At 36.7% G+C, this 16,181-nt stretch overlaps 1 protein-coding gene across 1 annotated transcript in view; it reads left to right on the top strand.

The window, feature by feature from the left end:
* The first annotated feature begins 13,872 nt into the window (after window positions 1-13,872).
* The window catches only part of LOC140673598 (uncharacterized), a 92,016-nt gene continuing 89,707 nt past the window's right edge, over window positions 13,873-16,181 (top strand). The window contains exon 1 of the mRNA XM_072906654.1: window positions 13,873-14,442. The gene's annotated coding sequence lies outside the window, so the exon portion shown is untranslated. The remainder of the gene's footprint in view (window positions 14,443-16,181) is intronic.

Consider the following 16,181-nt stretch of genomic DNA (forward strand, 5'->3'; position numbering starts at 1 on the left):
TTCGGAAGATAACAAAACCTACGCTGCCTTTTTATTTTTTAAGTAAAAGAATTTCTCTCTTTCTCTCGCGCACATATAAGTTTTAGATCTAGAAAATATATCAGTTTATTAATTATATTTTTAATTATTATGTTTAATTATATGTCTAATTAATTATATTTTATTAATATAATTTAGTTTATTAATTATATTATTTATTTATATGTTATTTATTAAATTATAGATATATTTCACAGTAATTTGATCTTTAGCATTTGTTTAATTACGATATGTCAATTGCAATGATAGAAAAGTTACTTTTAATTTTTAATTAAAAACAATCTAAATTTATAAGATTTTTCTATATTTTTATTTAATTTTCTCAGAGAGAAAAAAATATAATATTTCTCATTTAACATAATTAAACGTATAAATAAATTTTATATAAAATATTTTCTAGACATTTAATATTTACTTTAAACAATATAAATCTTTCATAAAATAGAATATTATTATAAATATTTAATACATTTTTACTGTTGATAATTGTATTTTGTTGACGACAGTTGTCTGTAAACAATTGTAACTATTAGAAGAATAAAAACATGTGTATACGTCAACACTTTCGTATGCAGGTCAACTAGGCGTGGAATTCTTTCAGGAATTGTGTTTTAATTGTTCTCTCAAATAGGATGGTCAGCTTGTGACCATCTTGCGACGGCACCCCGCAGTCTCAGGTCGTCTTAAGATACTCGAAATCGTTAATTAATCACATCTAAACCATGTTATCTTTTCTGAACATGCCACAAAAGTCTGGAAAAAAACTGTCAAAAGCCTTACTTATCAGCCGACGTCTGGCCTTGTGTCTCGATTTTCCTGAAAATTCATACAGTTGAATTTCAGTTCTATGAGTCATAATTTAGGAAAAACAAGCAAGAATGAGACAGAAGATATATTGCGATAGATGTTTCAGGGAAAAAATGTTAGAAACTGCTGTTTCTTCGAAAGATTTCGAAAATCAATCTTTTCTCTTTTGATAAGAATCTAAATCAGTCTGTCTTTTCGCAGCAAATGTTTACATCTGGCACAGTTTAAATTATACTTTTATAAATAAATATACACGTTTTATAAATAAACTATAAATTATTTTAAGAATAAAAAATTGCGGAAAATTACAGTCGTCAGTACTTGAATTTTTTTAATCGAATGATCTTTTTGTTAAAAATTTATTCCCATCGAAAATCAATAAATAAAGGTAAAAAAATGATGAAACTTAAACATGCTTTAGAATAATTGATACTTTTATTTTATAAAGGTTTATATATCTTTTATTTAAATATAAAAATCTCTCTCAAACAGCTTTATACAATATAATATTTTATATACATTGAAATATTATGTATCTGTGAAGCAATATGGTTTTATAATTAAGAGCAAAATGTCTGGATCACATGTAACGTATGTCATCTTCAGAATTGCTTTATCAGCGCCTGTTTAGCATTCGATTAAAGTCTCAGCGATCGGACGTGGAGGTGCATTGCTCGATACTCGTCCTCTCGTTGTTGGCGAAGAAAGGCATTTCGCGAAACGGTTTGTCACCGATCGGCGACCCGGTTGCAGCGACACAGCAGCAACGAGGCAATAGCGACGATGGTAGTAAAAGAGTAGCAGCGGAGAATGCCGTTCCTTATCACGGTGGCATCGACAACCGTGAAAGATCTCTTTTCCAAGGTGGATGGACTCTCTTCTGCATCTCTCTCTCTCTCTCTCTCTCTCTCTCTCTCCCCTCCTCTCGTATCTTCTCCCTGTTCTTTTCTTCATTGTGCGACCCCGCTGTCCACCCTCTCTTACCCCCACTCCAGGACCTATCTCTCCTCTCCAAATAGGTCTTGTAGTACTTAGGGTTCATCAAGATAACTCTGGCCTGGCTTTGTGTCCCTTCCAAGAGAACGCTGCGAATGGAGGTGGCGGTGGATCGAGGGCGATGGGACGGAAGGGCGGAGCAGCTAGTAGGACATATTGTACGGATGCTGCGCGTGGTTTATGTTTTGGTCTTTTCGAGCTCCAAGGAGTCCCTTCGTCTCTCTTTCTCTCGCCGTGACACGCTGGATAAGTGCAAGGAGTGCATTGTAAGGACCTCGCGGATCGTCGATCCACGTTGCAAACCTGTCAGAGCGACCCTCCTCCGCCCCCCCCCCCCCGCTCCTATTTTCTTCTATTTCCCGAAACTGTTCCATTGTCGCGAGAGATGCTTCCGATAAGAAACGGTGTGCGAGATGATCTGTTAACAATGTAAATATTTTCACCGCCCTTGTGTTCGAGATTCTCACAGAGGCTAAGATCGTTCCAGTTTGCATCGAGAGTGTGTTGTAAAGATCATAAATGTCCCTTACCAGTCATTTTTGTCCGTGCAATTTACAAGAATATTATTTTTCGAACTTATTATTATTCTGGTTTTTATTTAGAAGAATTAAAGAAGGTGTATAAATGTTTTCAAATTTTAACACTTATAATTTATACTAGGCGAAAAAATTAAAAAGGGCCACTTTCTTCCATATATAAAAAAAGGCCGAGTTTCAAGTAGTTGCAACTTTCTTAAAAATAATCGGAATAAGATCAATAAAAAAGCATTTCAAAGCTTCAAGCTTCTAGTTTTAGAATCTTTAAATGAATTTCAATTCTTCCTATTCGTTACGAAATTACATTGTAAGAAAACAATGTCGATTAAACAAATTCTTCAAAAATTTGTGCAAGAATACCGAATTAAAAAAAAAGTCCTATTATCCCATTAATTTAAGCTTTTGAAATGTACAGAAAAAAAATTTAATACTTTGGCCTCTTGTATGAGTAACTGGAATGCTTTTTACTTGAAAATGTTGTAGAGTTCATGAAAATTTTAGTGTTTTTTCATTAACTTTCATTGATTTAAATAAAAAAAGATAAAAGTACAATTTTTACTTGATTTTTAAGTAACAATTACGTTCTAAAAATAAATAATAATTGAAAAAACAATAGGAGCATTTTAAAGTGCTAACTCTTCTCTTTAAATTGCTTTTTTAATGATTATTGTACGATCATTTTTTCACTAGTTACAAGCGTTCAAAGTCAATAGCTCGATTTTGCTTTAATGATAAATATCTCGACGAAAAAAAATCATAGAACATTTGTTAAAAAAACAAATTAAAGCTAAAACTCTGCTCTTTAACACTTAATTAATAAAATCGTGCTAGTATTTTTTTTGAATTCGGTATTCTTGGACAAACTTTTGAAGAATTTCTTCAATCGACGGACGTCGCTTTCTTACAATGTAATTTTGTAACGAATAGAAAGAATTGAAATTTATTTAAAGGTTCTAAAACTAGAAATTTCAAGCTTTAAAACGCTTTTTTATTGATCTTATTCTAATTATTTTTAAGGAAGTTACAACTACTTTAAAATTGACCTTTTTTTCATATGGAAAAAAATGACCCTTTAATTTTTTTGCGTAGTGTATTTAGAAATACGTCAAACATATGTTAAACCACTTGTAGGATTTGAGGGTGAATAAAAATAATAGAAAGGGTTAAATTGTGCCGATCGAAATTTATACTTTACGCAGATTGGATGGAATGTGTGAATCATACTCATTGGTAAATAAATCGTGTGATACTTTACTCGATATTTGCTTCGCGGGAATTTTCGAACCGGGTCCGCCCGTGTTATTAACGGGAAAGCGAAACGAGCCATTATACGCGCAACAAATTACGATCCTCGGGAGCCCCTCTTCGTTACATATACACGGGCAAAAAGATAGCTCATTAACTCTTACGAGCTCCTCCGGACGTACAGTGCGTACATACAAAGTACACGATAATCCGGACATCGCCGCTTCGGGCGCATCACACAAGCCCGCCCATTCGTGAAAAAAAATAAATTATTCCCGGACGCGAGATTCCGGCCGAGAAGGAAACGAGGCTGAGATGAAGAGGAAGAAAAGAAAGAGACAAAGAGGGAGAGAGAGAGAGAGAGAGAGAGATCGGGAAAAGGACGCATTACGTGCTAAACTTTCGGCTCCAGAAAACGCATCGTCGGCGTCGGTGCATTAACGTAATCACAGAGGCGCCAGATGTTTCCCCCCCCCCCCCCGCTCCCCTCCTCATTCCTTTAAGCCTTTTTCCATCGGCTTCTGCCCCCGGTTTTCCGGACGGACCCCGCGCACTTTACAACACGCGCTCTTGACACGCGTCTGTGCAATTAAAACAAAGCGACCACAGAAACCAGCGCGTCCGACGCGAGATACACGAGAGTCGGCCTAAGTGGCTCTGTGACTCTGCAAGAATTCGAGTTTTGTGATCCGAAAATACGAGGACGCAACATCCGTTCGATCCGACACAATCATATCCCGATAGAAATTGAATGCGTGATACAGATACGCCCTGTCGTTTATCTCGCGTTACAGGTGAGTTTGACAGGCACCTATGTTGGTTCTAATCGGACGTCGATTTATCGTGACGTAAAGAATATTAACAATTCTCGTAATCTAATTAATTCTGGAACATGAAGAAAAAAATTAATGTCGTCAATTAAAATTTATATACTCTAATTAAATTAAAATTGAATTGAAACTTACATACTTTAGTTGACGCGATTATTATATAAGCAACAATATGTAATCTTCTTGGAAAGATTTTATAATCTTAAATTTCAATAATATTATAATTTTATTTTCTACTTACTATAACAGTCATCTTACAAAGGTATAATATTATTATCTTAATTTATAATAATTATATATGTGCGTACAAAAAGAAATTAATTTCATCAATTAAAATTTATATTTTATTTATTTTAATTAAATTAAAATTAAATTGAAACTTACTTTAGTTAACGCGATCGTTGTAAGCAACAATGTGTAATCTTCTTGGAAAAATTTTATAATCTTAAATTTCAATAATATTATAATTTTACTTTCATACTATAACAGTCATCTCAAAGGTATAATATTATCATCTTTATTTATAATAAATTATATATACTGTTTGTTCATCCAACATTACATTTTCTCCATTCATAAAAATAATTTAAGTAATAATAATAATTTTCCTAAAACTATATTAAATTTATTATCAAAAATAAAGATATTCTTAAAACAAGAATAGTCTTTTTTATGGATAGGAATTATTTCAAAAAGTATCTAATAAATCTTCCATCTTGATCAATAGCGTGTTACTAATTATTTATCAACTATTAAACATCAGTGTTATATATCATGTATTTTATCTTTCAAAGAATCATATAAATTTCCTGTATTATACGTTAAACACATACATACGCAGATGTGCGTACACACATGTGTACATATACATGAGGCAAAAGCGAGGGAGGAGTCGCACTTGCTAGCAAAAAAATTAGTAATTCCACGCGAAATCGAGTTTCTCCCGAATAAAGTCTTACATTCTTAGCCCGAAGGTAAGAGCGGCTGCGAGATAAGAATTTATCAAGGCCGTTGGAATTAATCTGGCATTAATTCTAATCGCCCCGGCGATTTATTAGGAGACGGTAAATCTGCCAGGAACTTCTAAAGAAGTAGGAAAGTTCCCTCGCACCGAGCAAAATTGTGAGAAACTTCGAGCTGAGAAGGAAAGAGTGAGAGGGAAAGAGAGAGGGCGAGTGGGTGGTCCGATTTTGGCGGCTTCTTTAATTAACTGCCCTCGAATCACGAAATCCTCGTAAATGATTTATGTTTCCATTCATCCCTTAGCCGTGATAAATAATATATTCCATGTCGTCCACGTGGAAAATAGTACGATTGTTGTTCGCGATATTATTATATTTCTTGTTACAGAAAAAAAATGTATCATTAACGAGCGATTGTTCGAGACTGACGTCATCATTAAAGAAACGAGCTTTTAACGATCGTATGCCAACATAGTTGTTATAGTTGTCATAGTTTCTCGATCGAACGCATTAACTTGTTTGCTTTAATCAGACGTAGATAAGGATCGAAACGACTTCGACTGTAGTCCACGTGGCTAATGGACGCATTAGCGAAAATACGCAAACGAAAGGAGACGCAGTGCAATTAAGAAGGATGCAGCCTGTTCTCTCTGTTAATTACACCGTCTTCGCTTTGTAATACGCGTTGGTCGAAGATGTAAAAGTGAATATACTCGATTGCTCGAGGATATTTTTGCTCCTACATGTGTCACTATAGCTATTATCGATGTACTATGTCGTGTATAGAGTCGAGCTGTCAAAGTGTAATTGTTTTTGTACTTTGCTCTATATATTTTTTTTCACATTTCTCTCTTGTTTGTTTGTTTGGTCACTCGCGTGTGATGTTACGAGGTAGAAAATAGTAGTTTAAAAAAAAATCCAGAAAAAGTATTTATTTATAATGCTTAATGACGTGTCTGATAAGCAGATGACAAAAGATGCGACTGTTTTACAATTTCGGAAATTCGTTCTTTTGCGAATCTATTAGCTTAAGAAATTTAACAAACAGATTATAATTAGTCAGGCATTTTTATATTAAAGTTATTTGTGCGTTGGAAAAAAATATTTTCAATTCATTTTAATTTTTTATATCTTATTTTATCTCGATGTGATTTTAATCTCTATCAAAAACTTTAATAATTTTAAAAATCTATATATATATATATATATATATATATTGAATTGATAACCTTATTTATAAATATAACACTGCAATGAAATCTCACTGAAAAAATCAATTAACGATGATGGCTGTTTCAATCAATATGATATTTTATAAAATGTGTATTATAATATGTGTATTATACATATATGAGATAAATTTTTTTCAATACATTAAATAAATATTTCATCAGTTTTTGAACAATAGTTACTTATTATTTATTGTTTATATATTTATTATATATGTACAGCTTAAGAATGAAATTTATGTGTTTACTTTTATTTAATTTACAAATTAATAAAATAAATATTGCAATCATTAAGCAGCTCGCGCCGAGTATTTTTGTTAAGAAATGTAACAATGTTTTAAGTATTTAATATTTAAAATAGAAGTAAAATAGAAGTTAATATGTATTTACTTTATATATTCTTTTTACTAAAAGGCTGATGGGTTTTAAAATTATTACTAGTCTTTTAAAAATTATTAGTCTGTCATAAAAGCGGTCGGTTAAATGCATTTTACTGTCACAAATGACGTTGAATCATTAACAACGGTCATTAGCGTGCTCTTTAGCAGTGTTTCGCATACAACGTTGAACGCGAACGTTCCATTTAGCAAGCGATAATCGATGTACTTTCGTCTTATCGAGTACAAATTTGTAACATTCAAATTGGCCATTCTCTCTATTTATTCAGCCAAATAAAATCAATTATTTTCTTTTCACAGAAAAAAATTAGTATCAAATTAAAACTAATATAATTTAGTTAACGCGATCGTTCATATATACATAGAAACAACAAGGTATAATCTTGTTGGAAAGATTTTATAAGCTTAAATTTTAATAATATTATAATTTTCTTCATAATTTTTTATCAATAGTTTTAAAAATATAATATTATTATTTTAATTTTATTATTTTATTATATATTTAATTTTATTATAAATAATTCGTGGTTTAAATATACATATATGCTATTTGTCCATTCAATATTTTTTTTCTTTGTTTATGAGAGAGAGAGAGAGAGAGAGGGAGAGAACATTATTCTTAAAAAATAAGAATTTCTTCTTAAAACTATATTAAATGTTTTTGAACAAACAATTTGTAATATTTATTTAAGGCTCTCTAATTTTATTTCAAGATTTACATGTCAAGATAAAGATATTCTCAAAACAAAAATCTTTTTTTTTTACTTACACATATTTTACTCAATGCAACAATTCGGAAAATCCACGCGGAAGACAAAGCGAATTGTATTAAAGTCTGTAACACAAAAGCATTATATCTCCAAATTGTTGGAGTCTCCGAGTAATCTGACAGCCTGATCCATTATTCACGAGTTTTCGGGTAAAATTTCACCGAGAACGCGTCCGCGAGCGGTAACAAAGGGAAATCTCACGGAAAAGTTATTATCGGCGCGAATTTGACTTTCGGGAGGAACGGCCAACGCCGGCCAAGAAAGGGGAAAAAAAAGGAAGGAAACGACACCCCGCATTATCTGAAAGGAGACCCTGGAGAACTGCCGTGCTCCAGAATGTATCTCCTTTGGTGCGAGTTTTACTTTTTTTTCCTCTCTTCTTTCGCCTTCTCCCTCTCTCTCTCTCTCTCTCTCTCTCTCTCTCTCTCTCTCTCTTTATTTTTGCCGTTTCCTATTGCCTTACACACACACACAACGTGTTCACTTACTTTTCTAAACGTAAGTCCTTTATCCGGGTCCCTTATCTCGTCGGTTACGCAAGTCAATGAAGGAGGAATTGTGATTTTTCGTAAGAAGAAAGAAAATATAATACAAATGATATATAAGCAATACATTACCGTACATAATATATTAATACATCGTTTTAATATATTATGTAATTATATGTATATATGTAATATGTATAGATTATTTATTATTTAATATATTTTTATTAATAAAATAATATATTATTTCATTTTTCTCACTAACTTGAAATTATTCAAAATCTCGCCGATGCAAAATTGAATAAATAAAGAATGTGTTTTATGTATACTTAAAAGACATTGTATTTACATACAAACACAGACACAAAAGTACAATCGTGTACAACGACTGTGAAATAAAGCGAAAGTATTTGAACTAATTTGCATAGAGAATAATCTCTTGTGGACAGACGCGAAAATAATTTTCACGAAAATTACTTCCACCCTCTTGCTCGCTAGACATTTTGCAATGTTCGTAGATGTTTATCGTTTCGAAAGACGTTTCCGCGTAGCTAAGGGAAAAAACAAAAGAGGTTCCCCTTCTTTCCGGCCTCGTACTCGTTGCACGTATTTTCAGCGGAGAATAATAAATCGGCGATATCGCAGCCGTTCGAAAACTCACGTAGCTACGTAATTTATGACCATTTTCCGCGACGCGCGTCCCTACCCCGGCCTCCGGGAGGGGTTCTCAATAAAAATCAGGACGGAAAAATATCTGCGTAAAGCATCGACCGGTCGCGCATCGAGATACTTGGGTAGGGGTACATCGTTTAGGAGAAATCTCCTAGTTTATTCGAGCATACCTGATTTAGAGGACTCGAATCTTATCGTACTATTTTATCCCGCTCCATCAGTATTATATTGTCCTATTTTATTTTGCTTTGTATTATTACTTATTATAATCGTAAATTAATTCTTTACAGCGTATCAATGGCAAACGGAATAAACTGCTGATACAAACTAGTAATAAACTCGATATTTACCACATTATAAGAGTCATCATTTCGATTTTCAACAGAATATATTCTAGAAATTATGGCGCTTATATTGTGCTTCGAAAACAAATGTTGAATAAACGATGATTTTTTAAATCGAAGATATTTTACATTTTCATAAACAGTGTCATAAACAGTGTCTTTTAAAGCATTTCATTTTTCTTGAGACGTGAAAAATACGTCTTTTAATGTTATATGTATATGAAATAAATTTATAACAATACATATCGTTAAAGAAATATCTGAGTCTTTAAATTTATTTATTTTTTATAATAAAATTTTCAGATGCATATGTTTCGTTAAAATAAATTGTTGCTGGATGACATCTGTATCTGTATAATAAAACGTCATAAACGTTCATCTCTGCTTTAGTTTCTGCTATGGAAGCAATCTTTGACACTCAACGTCCATTTTATCTAATGCTAAATGTCCCCCGGAGAGTCATGTGGGATATCACGGATTTATAAAACTCCTCATATCATCCTCTTCGAATCTTTTCAAGTTTCTCGACAAGTTGTAGTAGACTCTTTGGAAAAGACTGTCATCCAGAGGAGCAAAATTCTCTCTCTTTCTCTCTGACGCTTTGCAATCATCAAATTTACCGTTTCTCTGAAACATTGTCGCGGACGGAACGTATAAGTCTGCGGGATGGGAGAAGAAAAGAGAGACAGAAAATGTCAGAGATCGAGGGGACACGCGAATGGACACGGTAGCTCCGTATGGCGGGCGATGGAACAGAGAGACCGGTTGTTAAAAGAGAGGAGGCGAAGTGGAAGCGAGAAGAAAGCGAGCGGGAGGTAGAAGAAGGAAGGAGCGCGAGGAGAGAGAGAGAGAGAGAGAGAGAGAGAGAGAGAGAGAGAGAGAGAGAGAGAGAGAGGGAGAGGGAGAAACAAGAGCGGTAAAAATGAATCGATAGGCGGAGTTTTTCATGACGCGCCGCTAGAGGCGCTCCAGGTGGGGGAGCGCAATAGGCGGAGTCAGGCTGATTTAGGGCCGCCATTTTGTGACAATGGACGAGAGGGGGTATGCCTATCTGATTGGCTGATCTACGGACTTCTCTCGTCCTGGACAAGCTTCTACAGATTGTTCGGTTGTACACACCGCCGGGTACTCCAGCCACCCGGCAACCCGGCAACGCCGCCACCCCACGCTGCCCCCCCTCCACCGCCGACGACGTTGCTCCCCCCCCCTGCTACCCTTCTCGTCGCCGACGCTGCTGTATCATCGCGCACGTATACACTCGCGTATGTAGGTGCAGCGAGCACGAATAGCATAGGGGAATCCTCGCGAAAAATTGCGAGCGTTTCGTACACGACGTTTCGTGCGCGCGCGCGCGCGCGCTTTTATCTGCCATCGCAAAATGTTGATTGCGATATTTCGCTTCCGCTTAATCGAAGGCGCTTCTCCCCCTCGGACGAACGTCGTCCGAGACGATATCGCGCGATCTCCTTTAATATTTTTAATTCGGCAAAAAATATATACTTAGAAGGCTTTCGATTATGCAACGGATTATCCTCCCACCTCTCGATGGTAGATTGATTAGATCCCTCCTGTTTAGCGTAACACAATCGCTGAGGATCTAACGGGGGAAGAGGGAGGGGGGGACTCTTGCCTCACGATTGCACGATTGTTTCGAAAAGTCGATTGCAACGCATTTCCTGGAACCGTTACAACTTGAGTCGTCATTGCTCGAGGAAACTGATTGGATTCGGGGAATCATATTTTCACTCTGAATCCAAATTTGTCTCATATATTACATTTTTATCAATCTTGAATAATTTTGGCAAAAATATTTTATATTTTACTTGAATTGTATTTAAAAAAATAAACAAGTTCTTTATATTATCCATTTATTCTTCACGAGCTTAATCGATGAAAGGATCAGGAATTAATATTTATCTGTTGCGACCAGACTTTATCTCGAGTCATCCAATCTAGACTTTTCGACAACGCAGCGATTGAGAAAGTGCCTGAGAATTCTCAAACGACGTGTATTATAATTATCGTACCTGTGACGTATCATGACGAAAGAACTCGAAACTGTATATAAACACACGCCTTACCGTATTCCGTAGATGCGACGTAAACGACAAGATTGGTGTCATCCGGCCCGCAATTAGCGTGTAGTAGAAGCCAGAAGCGCGAGCCAGAAAGTCTCGCGGTGCTATCGGATCGCACGACCTGGGGCAACCTGTAACACGGTAGATTATCGTCGCTGCCGTCGCGCTGATCTCGCTCGGATTTCAGAGGGCTTCGAATTTCGGAGGGCGTGTGTGTATCTTAATCGCGGTATCTCATCTAGATATATCGTGCGCGCGCGCGCGCCGGCATCAAGATCGAAATATATAATATACACATGCGAGACATGTACATATGTGTCATATACGTATACATCAGCGAAGAAATTATATTCTCATATCTGAAGAATTTTCACTTATCTTGATATCTCTTTAAAATAAGCGTTAAAAAGATTCTCTTAATTTAGGAAAGAAATCCTCTAGAGTATAGAATAGTCTCAAATATTCTTAGGTAAGAATACATATAAACTGAATGAAATATTTTCTTACTATTGTATATTATTTAATATTTTATTAATCTCAATAATGATAAAAAACACTTGCTATTTATTAAAACTTTGACCAAGTTAAATATACAGTTTTTAATGTATAAATAAAAGATATTAATATACGTAAAGAAGAAAACATCGTTAATTTATTAGGAATATCTATTAAGAGAACTTACAAGTACACATTTCGAAAATACAATTTTTTCGATGTATGTACATGTGCATTTGACATATCTAACACACGATCTTTGCGCGCGGACACGTGGCTTGAGCAGGCGCGCGCGCTTGGACTCCCGTTTTTCCCGATCCGATCTAAATTCGGTCGATCGCGCGTGATAGGCACGTCTCTTTTTCGTCGGGAACCCACCGGCCCTCGCGTCTCGATCCGACGGAATTATTCAACACCTCGTCCTCGGGCTCGTGCTGCGATCTAGATAACCACGATCTCCTTTTCCGTCGAGAAGTGCGTAAACGAGCCGCACTCGCAATATGTAATGCAATGTGTAATTTGATCCCTCACGGGAGCGAGTCATTACTTCAGAGAAATATTATTCGAAACACGTTCGCAGATTTGTGACATTAAGAGAAATAATATAAAGAGAGGAAGAGAATGTCTTATATGTTTCTCTCTTATTCGATTGAATAATTTGATGTTAATTTTTATTTAGCAGAAATATAACTTTATAATTTGAGTTGTATAAAAAGAGCAAACAATTATATATATTTATACTATAAAGAAGAGAAGAAACATCTAAAAATATTTATATAAAATCCTCGTGTACAAAATTGTGTCTCGTATCGAGAGAATGATATGACAATTTGGAAGGTTTTGCAAACGAGAGAGAGAGAGAGAGAGAGAGAGAGAGAGAGAGAGAGAGAAAGTATTAAAAATTATCCGTGATAATTTCATTGGTCGTTGCGCTATACGATGATACGTTAGATTTTCGATTGGCCGGAGCTTTGATAAATTGCCGACATAAATAGCAACGCTCGCGTTGTAGCTCACGCTGCAATATATTCAAAGTAGGCTATAGAAATGTATCGTGCGTGTGCGTCCTGATGGAACGATTTGGCACCGTTGAGCCGCGGTATCTGCCAATCGGTGAGGACTGCATTAAATCCGCCTGGGAACATTGAATTTTCCGCTCGCGCACGGCGCGGCGTCCCGTTGCGGGGCGTTCGCGTTTCGATATCACAGTACAATTGCCGGATCGTCCGCTTTCAGTTTCTCAAGAAGAGATGCAATCGCATTTTCTTTAAAATGCACTTACATTTATAAATAATACTATTTTTATAAATCGACTAGTAGTAGCCGATACGATTTGTGTGCTCGTACACACACGTTTCTCCTCGGGGGCAGACACGCTCGAAAAGCATACACGCGTCGTAGAACCGATAGTCTTACCTCTCGGTAAACCGGTACGGACAAGATAAACGACCGAACACGGACCCGATGCTCGAAAGGAATTACGTCTAAGCTAAACGGGTGCCGCCTTCTCATGAATATTCAGTCGGCCAATAGAAACCCGTTTTCACGACGTTCTAAAAATTTCAATTCAACTTCATCAATCGTCATCCTCGGGACACGCTCGTTCTCGGTAGACCGCGTGCAATCTAATATAATAGATTCGTCACCGCTATTACGCTACGCTGCTAAATTTTACGAAATCCTACCGTCATATTCTCTTGCTTTTTCTCGTCATTGGCGTTGACAGCAGCGGCAATAACATCGTCGACGGAGGAACGATTCGGCCGCAGGGCAACGGTGTACGCACCGATCGAGCGGGAAGGGGGAACGCGCGCTCCTCGCGTCGATGACGGTGGTGGGAAGAGAAGACTGTAACGCCCGCTGGTAGGTTGGGCCGCTGCCAGGGGGCGTCGCCGTTGCCGGCCGAACGGCGGCGAACGGCGCCGAGCGGCGGCGGAGACGGCCGAGCGCGCGTGAACGTGGGGGCTCGTGCGGCGCGGTGTTTTCATGCGCTTAGTTTCGCGCCGGGTGCCACGACAGTCGCATTGACTCGGGTTCGCGCGCGTGCGTGCGTGAGTTTTTTGGAAAAAAAAAGGAAAGAGAGAGAGAGAGGACGCAAGGAAAAAAAGAAGAAGCCACGTTTGTTCTCGAGGAGTGCGACACGAGGGAGAAAAAAAAAAAAAGCGGACGTATATCGTTTCATGGCGGGAGACGGAGCGACGGATGCAACCAGTTCGCGCGCAAAGTTGCACTTTGCAAAGTGAGAAACGTCAAGGGATCTTCTTCTCTTCCTCGACACACGCGGACGGAACGAGAGAACGAGAGAGAGAGAGAGAGAGAGAGAGAGAGAGAGAGGGAAAGAAGCAGGAAATCGAGAGTCGCCCTTCCTTTCTGGGCTGAAACTCCACGAACAACAATGTGCTGTGTGTGTGATGTACGGTGCAGTGTGTTGGTGCTAACTTAGTGATAACAACGATAGATATATTTATATCCCCTCCTCCGTCGCATCCGGTATATATACGTACAAACTAGTCGCCGTATTATCTCGCCCGCCGGGATTGCCGCCGGTAATATAAGGTAAGGATAGACAAAATCCACACTTACACGTCCCTTCGTAATTATTGCAAAAGAGGGGGAGGGGGGCAGTTGTGCTGTTTTTCTCTTTGTCGAATCCATCTCCGTTTTTCCGGCGCCAAAATTGCTTTTTCGCTAACGGGAAAGTATCAAAAACCGTCGTCTTTATCACGATCGGCATCTAAATCAGATGTATATGTCAAATTAAAAAGCATCTTAGAAATTACATAGTAATTAAATGAAATATCAGGAGAAGGCAATCGATTAGCGACACTAATGCCGCTCTTCCGTGTCGAGTCTCCTTTATCGAATTATTTAAATAGGTTTTCATTAACAATGGTGATTAGAGATTAGAATCAAGATGACATTAATGACTCTTGATGCGTTACGTTTCTATCGATATTTATCGTTAATGCTAATTAATCGTTCTTTCGTTTTCTATCCTCACATTTATTTATTCTCGAATTTTACACTATCGATGATAACAATAACTGTCAAGTCTTGACGTAACAAAAATAGCCCCATAGATCGCATATACACTTGCTGGACGTTTTTCTGATTATAACAACTGGAGAGAAATCGGTTCACAATTGTAGTTGGTTTTTTCATTATTTAATTTATCTTCCCACAAATGTTCAATGTTCCAACTGATCGAGTTACAGTGTTTTTTTTCTCGGCCTAAATATTTTTCACCATTATTATACAATCTCTCGTTTCACGAGACTACGGGAGGCCGAATTGAGGCTGCGTTTTGAACTGGAATATAACTAAGTGGAATTCCAACCGTCAGGTAAACCGGTCAGCAGACTAGAATAATGCGAAAGTCGTCTGCAAACGACCTTTTTTTCTACGCCGTCTCTCTCGGAAGAGATAAACCAACCTATAACGCAATGCGACATTTTACGTTCGTTAAAAATTCGTTCCACGACGATTTTTCTCTCCGACGATTCTTCTCAATTTTTTTCTCAAGAGTTCACACTCGCATTATTTTTACGATGGAAGCTGCTCTCCTGTCGAGATAACTCTCGTGTACACCTGATGATTGAGGGCCTGGAATTTTATATTCTCCTTCTTAAAATTAACATTGTATATACAGAAGTTTCTTTCCACGACGACTTCCAATTTCGCTCTGTCGTGTAAAATTGATTACACCCTGTTGTAATATTCAGTGCAGTTTATTATACACCTGTTTAATGTATGTATTTATGACAGGAGGATAACTTATGGTACGATCGGTTCACTTTCGACGTCATCGTCGAAATTTTCTTGATCCAATGTTTGCTTCGTCAAACTCTCTCGCATCTGTTGCTTGTAGGAATCTTAGCTTCTTTGCAAAAATTTTGATTAATCGGTGCTGGACACGCGAAAATAATGTAATATAATGCGATATTTGACGCAAAACACAAGATTGCGCTGTTTTTCTCTCTCAGTTATATTTAACTTCTAATTAAAAACAATTTCTATTTATCATCAAAGATTTTAGTGCCTATGTTCCTTGTCGCACGTCTCAGACAGTCAATATTTGAAGTTTCTTGAGAAATATATTGGTAAATACAAGATAAAAGTAGACGCGACAAGTGAAGTGTTCTATGAGAATAATAAATATTACCGATGAGAATAATAAAATATTAATCCTTAGTTGTCGATAACTTAATCATTTTGCGTTCGTGCAGTTTCATGTATTCATCCCCAGACATGAAAAAGAAGTGACAATATGTCAGTATAATTACCATCATCGAGAG

The sequence above is a fragment of the Anoplolepis gracilipes genome, chromosome 14, assembly GCF_047496725.1.
Source record: "Anoplolepis gracilipes chromosome 14, ASM4749672v1, whole genome shotgun sequence".
In the NCBI taxonomy this organism is placed as follows: domain Eukaryota; kingdom Metazoa; phylum Arthropoda; class Insecta; order Hymenoptera; family Formicidae; genus Anoplolepis; species Anoplolepis gracilipes.